We start from the raw sequence: 6,333 nt of genomic DNA on the forward strand, positions 1-6,333 counted from the left end.
CATAATCAGTCCATCACACACATACATTCATGTGACCATAAGCACATTATATCATACATCAACCAACAAAACACAATGTAGGATCTAACGATCCTGAAGAGGACACACTATAAATTGCTAGAATGCATATGACATCATGTAGTAATTTAAAGACAATCAACCAATCTCATAATCATTCCATCACACACATACATTCATGTGGCAATAAACGTATTGAAGCACATATCAATCAACAAAATGCAACATAGGATCCAACAATCCTGAAGAGGACGCACTCTAAATTGCTAGCATGCTTATGTCATTGTGTAATAATTTAAAGTCAATCAACTAATCTCATAAGGAAATGAGCACATGCATACATTTATGTGGCAATGAGCACATTATAGCACAGATCAATTAACAAAACACAACATTGAATCCAATGATCCTGAAGAGGACGCACTCTAAATTTGGCCCCAGCACGGATTTGCCTGGAATCCTACAAAACCTATCGTGCATCACCACAAATTCCCAAAATCACCTCGAGCTTCGAATCTTGTCACTCAAGGTCTACTCGACATGCCTGGTGTACCTATAAAAATATTCAAAGTGATAAGTTTTCTACTTGTTTCGCTTTAAAATCTATACAAGAAATATGATCATTGAGGCATATGTCATCGTCTCAAGAGGGTGCCGACAAGTAGTATTGGCCCATAAAGCCTTCCAATATGTTTTTACCCAACTCTTTGAGGCTGTGACCAAACAATTTAAATTTCAAAACTTTGTTTCAACCTATAACCAATATGTTTCTCATTTGTTTTCTAAGTTGAGACATCATCCTAGCAATTATGCTTTCCAACATAAATGTTCTTTCCCAACAAGAAACGTAATATGTACATCAATAATAGCATAGGCCATGTGTTTGTTAAAATGGTTCTGAACGTTCTCAACATCATAAAAGACTCTACCATGTTTCCTAACCACTTCAAATATTAATTAATCATGCTAAAAAGATAATTATTTAGCAATTTTTTTCAAAAGAGTGCATTCCATTTTCACCCAAATGAAATTTTTAGTTATTTGGATTTAAATTTTTAGACCCTAAGCCAAATGCCAGACCCAGAATAAATTCGCAACTATTTACTTCAAATTGAATCTCTAAACCCTTGTATGAACCCAAACAAAATTTTCAAACTCAAAACTCAACTTCAGACTTGAGATTTAAATCCAAAATCCAACTCTCGGATCCGAATTAGATCCAAAACCCAAGTTTAGATCCAAGTAGAGAATTTCAAGCTCAAAATCCAAAATCGAGATCAAAACGATAAAATTTGATGCTATGAATGTCGCATGAGCATGCACAGACCTTTTTCGTTCTCGCACCAAGACATGTTTTTGAGTCTAGATCACTCACTAGAACGCATCAACAACCAACTGAACCCAATCTAGATTTAAAACGAGTTTGGAATCGGTCATCCATTTGTAACAGAAACCATCTTTTTACACATTTTAAATAAAAAAGGTTTTATGTTTTTTATATGAACGACCCTTTTTAGTTATTTATTTATTTATTTTATTTTATTTTATCTTATTTAAAAAGAAAAAAAATTGCTTGTAAGGCGAACGGCAGGCGCCTGAGCCAGGCATGCATGACCCATTTTGATGATAAAACCGCCCCTTGACGGGTGGTTTTGGCCCTTTTAGGTGGAAAATATCCCTACCCACACCCTAAAGGGTATTTGTATAGATAATGGTCAATCCTACTTAGTCAAAACCTAATTTAAAAAAAAATGAAAATCATTCAAGAATACTTGGAATTTGTATGAAAATCTTGTTAAATTCAAAAAAATTTAAATTTTGAGTTCCAAAACTCTTTATAAATACCCTCACAATCTTCCATCTTGGACATGAGCTAACCCTTGGAGAACCTCTAGTGCTTTCTCACTTGAAGACTTGAAGTTTTCCCTTAGCTCTCTTTCTCCATTTCTCTCTTCTTCTTTTTTTCATTCTTTTTCTTCTTCTTCTCTCCTTGGGAGCAAGCTTCTCCAAGTCTAAACTCTTCAAGGGAGTACAAGAAGATCTCTTGGAGGAATGTCGTTATCATCTTGGAGCTTCACCCAAGGCGACCTTAGGTTCGTCATCTTGGACCCTCATTCCTAATATCATTTATATTCGAGGTATGTAATCCTCCTCTCATCTTCATCTTTTTTTTTTTTATTTCCTCTTGCCACCTCCCTATGGCCGTGCAAGAAAGCCCTAAGGATTTTCTATCCATAATCGATCACTACTCTTGATTGCACCGGAGCATGAGCAAAGACATTTTCTTTATTTATTTTGGAAGCATGCTTGTTATATTACTTTGTTCATCATTTATGATTGAGATGATGTCAGTGCTTGATAGATTAATTTTTCCTTAATTAATGGGAGAATAAACTGTGAGAATGAGTGTTTGGGGTTGAGATTTTTTCATTTTTATGTTTAAATTTTGAGGTGGGGATTGTCAAACCTGGAAAGTCATTCACGAATATATATATGTTAAAATACATTTTCATGTCATTCTCACGTTTAGTTTTTTTTTTAATCACCTGAGTAGGAATCCCAATGAGCGCTTTGTTGTGTCGCTCTTCATTTTATGTGTATTTGATTTCCTTCCATACCCAACAGTTGAGAAATAGACTCTCTTGTAACGATGAAATAATCATGGTTATATTCATGTATAAAATATTTGGATTCATGTTTTTAAAAAGATTTTTGAAAGTAAGAATCCTCTTTAATGAGGCCTTGGAAACTTAGCCCATGCTCTTGCATGAGCTCAAGTTCCTCTTCGGCCTACATAAAAGAATCGAAGTCAGATATTTTCAAGTTATTTCTCAATTCCAATTTTCATGAAAACATATACATATATACATGTTATATACGTATATGTACACACGATTATCTCTTTTTGTCCATCTCTTTCTATGATTCAACATATTATTTATGACTTTCATATACATATGAATGCATATATACATGTGTTCCATTTTTCCTCTCTAGAATCTTTTGTTTCTCCTTCTTCAAGTTAAATGTCTTCTTTTACAACTTTCATATATATATTGAAATCAAGTAATGACTCAATATTGAAATCATGTTTAATGGTCTACAATCCTATTCCATTTTCAAAAACTTTTCTCTTTTCTTAGAAGTACTTATGACAATTTTATAAATACGAATGAAAAACTTAAATGTATGTGATGGTAGGAATGCTTTTAGATGAATTTTATGGTATGAATGAATAATTTCATTCTAATCATATAAGATCAATACATTTATACATTCACATTCACTTAACATCACGAATGATCTAAAAGAATTTAAAAAAGATGAGATGGAGTCCTAACCAGGTAATAACTGAATTACAGCAAAACCCCAAACCTACTTAAAGTCTTAAGAGAAATCTACAGTGACTTCAAAAAGTGATATCCAAAGGTTTTCAAATAATATCTGTAGAGATTTCTCAATTCAAAAATTTTCAAATCAAAATGTTTTACACTCTCAAATAATTCTTCAAAACTTTCTTAAAAAACTTCAACATTTTCTTAAACACTACACCACATTTATAATGAAAAAGATGTTTAGGCAAAAATGAAATGCATAAAAAATAAGCATAGCCCTTGGATTGGTTACCCCCAGTAAAGGCGCCGAGAACGGTCAATTCTCGTACCGACAGGCGGGTCATTTTCTCTCTCATTTCAAATAAAACCACATTTTTCTGGAGCAATCCAACAACCAAAATAGATTTTTTGGGGATGCGAACATTAGGACAAAAGTCTAATAAAATTAGATTTGTTTAGCAGTACTCACTTCTCTTTTAGCATCTTAGCCGTTGTAGTGTCCCCAGCAGCAAACTCAAGTGCTTGAATGATCCCCAAGCGGCTAAGGTTATATGTTGTTGTCTTCTCGAACATCTTCTATTTGCTGGTATGAGGGGAAAGACATGTTCTCCTAGCTGCAATCCAACCCAACACGATCAAATATAATGAGAATGAGTGAAAGAGAGAGCCAAATTAATGAGAAAAGAGAACATTCAGTTGAGAGGGGGATGGTTCGGGTGAAGGAGACACACACACACACACACAGAGAGAGAAATCTATCAAGAGGAAAGGAGCACTCGTTGGTGAGGGAGAGTATAGAAAGACAATGAGGGAGCATGCGAGAGGGAAGTAGAGGGAGAAAATCGAGAAGGGGCGACACGACTCGGGGAAACAGGGAAAAGCAAGAGAGAGAGAGATTATAAACGAGAGAGAATACGGGAGGGTGTGAGCAAGAGAGGCAGCACATGGAAGGGGCTAGAGATAAACAGATGAGAGGGTGAGAGCTGGCTGGAGAGAGATGATTGAGCAGAGAGAACTCGGGATAGAGGGGGAGATGAACAAAGAACAACAAAGGGATAGGGACATAGATACGATAGAGGGTGAGAAAGAAGAAGACAGAAAAGACAGAGAGATCGAGAGGGCTTACCTCAGTGCCGCCGCCGCTGCACCTTCTTCTGCCTCCTGTTTCTCTATGTCACATTCGAACCAGTGAGAAGGACAAAGAGGGACAGCCCCGACGTCGGGCCTTCCTCTTTTACGTGGGTGGGGTTCGGGTCCCGGTCTGGGCCCTGATCCAAACCGACCTGCTAAAAACGCAGCTCGTTACATGTAGGCTGCATTTAGGAAGGTTTAGCTAGGTTATTGCAAATCAGTTATTTTTTTATTACTGGGTTGCATTTTAAAGATTATATATCACATGCATCTCATTCGATTTTAGATAAGAGACCTAGTTAACCCGACTAAGTGACATGGCATAATGATGAGGCTTCCACTAGGACCCACCATCGCAGCTGGACAACTACATGGAATTTAAAAAAAGTTAACATCTTGTCTAAACTCCTAACTGGACCATATCATTTATATAATGCATAGGGATATAGGTAGGATAACATAACATTCAATACATTTTCATCACGCACATCATACTTGATTTTATTCATGCATGCATTCACGTGCTCTTCATATCATATCATGCACAGTAGGTCATGCAATTCATGTTCATCCTTGTATATCGTCCAAATGTTTTCACATCCATGCGTAGTGTATTGTGCGTCAAATATGCATAAGGGATGGGTCAGGTCAGTCTAGGTATTTGAGTCGTGTCGTGTTAGAAGTGAGTTTTAGTACTTAATTTGTCATGTTTAGAATTAAAATTAGAATGTTAATTTATTGTTTTATCAATTATCTGGCCGCAATTAGGTGTACGTAACTCATATTATGCATTTACGTTGAGGGATAGATATATTCATGTTAATTTATGTAAAAAATCAGAAATGAGGCCCATTAGCAAAATGGAATTGACAGGGCAAATGACAAAAATTTTCCATGAAATTTTAAGTGTAGTTGGGCGCGTGTGTCAACATTCTCTATACCAATTGTCGTGATAATTGACTATCATTTAATATGACTTTAAAAACCTATTTTTCCTTCTAGTTTTCTGAGAATTGCTGTTAAATATTTTCTGCATTAAAACAACTATATATATTAAAAAATATAAATGATTTTGAGTTCTATAAAAAGGCTGTCTTCTTTACTATGTCAACTTTCCAAGGAATCTAATTTTCTAAAATTTAGAAAAGATTTGCACCTTTGAGAGAAGCAAATTATAATACATTGTCCACAAATGTAGACTGTGTATTATAAAGGGTATTTTACTAATTTTCTATTACTTTTTACTCATTTAAAACAAAGTGGTAACTCTCTTCTCATACTGTTTAAAGACTAATTTAGGGTTAAAATTAATTTTTTTATTTTTATCATTTATATTTTATTTTATTTATGCATTAAGTAGTGTATGCATTTGTATTGTCTTATTTATTAGGCTACGTATGGGTATGATGGCCGCCGTAGGTTGTTTAGGTTTGTTCATTTACTCAGTTTAATTTATTCAATTCGAATGATTTTCTAACTTTGTTGGTTGAATTGAATTGGTTGAATGTTCTTTCTAATACTCGATGTATCCTTGTTTAAACCTTTTAGTCATTCAATTAATAAAGTTCGAGTGGGAATTAATCAAATTCTTAAACCTTGTTAGTCAATGGAACGACTCGTACTGATTACTAAGTTGAGTTCGGTAATTGTATAATTTGGTGCATGTCCTCAGTTGTTCTTACAACGAAAATATCTTTTTAAGGGTGCATTCGATGCAAAAAAAGCATCAAACACCTACAAAGCGGAAGGAGGTTATTTGCTATTAACTTGCATGGGGGTGTGTGAAATGAACAACCATCTATAACAAGAGGGGGTTGTCATTTCACAATTTTCCGTGGAAGTCCATAAC

Source organism: Nymphaea colorata, chromosome 9 (assembly GCF_008831285.2).
Source record: "Nymphaea colorata isolate Beijing-Zhang1983 chromosome 9, ASM883128v2, whole genome shotgun sequence".
NCBI lineage: Eukaryota > Viridiplantae > Streptophyta > Magnoliopsida > Nymphaeales > Nymphaeaceae > Nymphaea > Nymphaea colorata.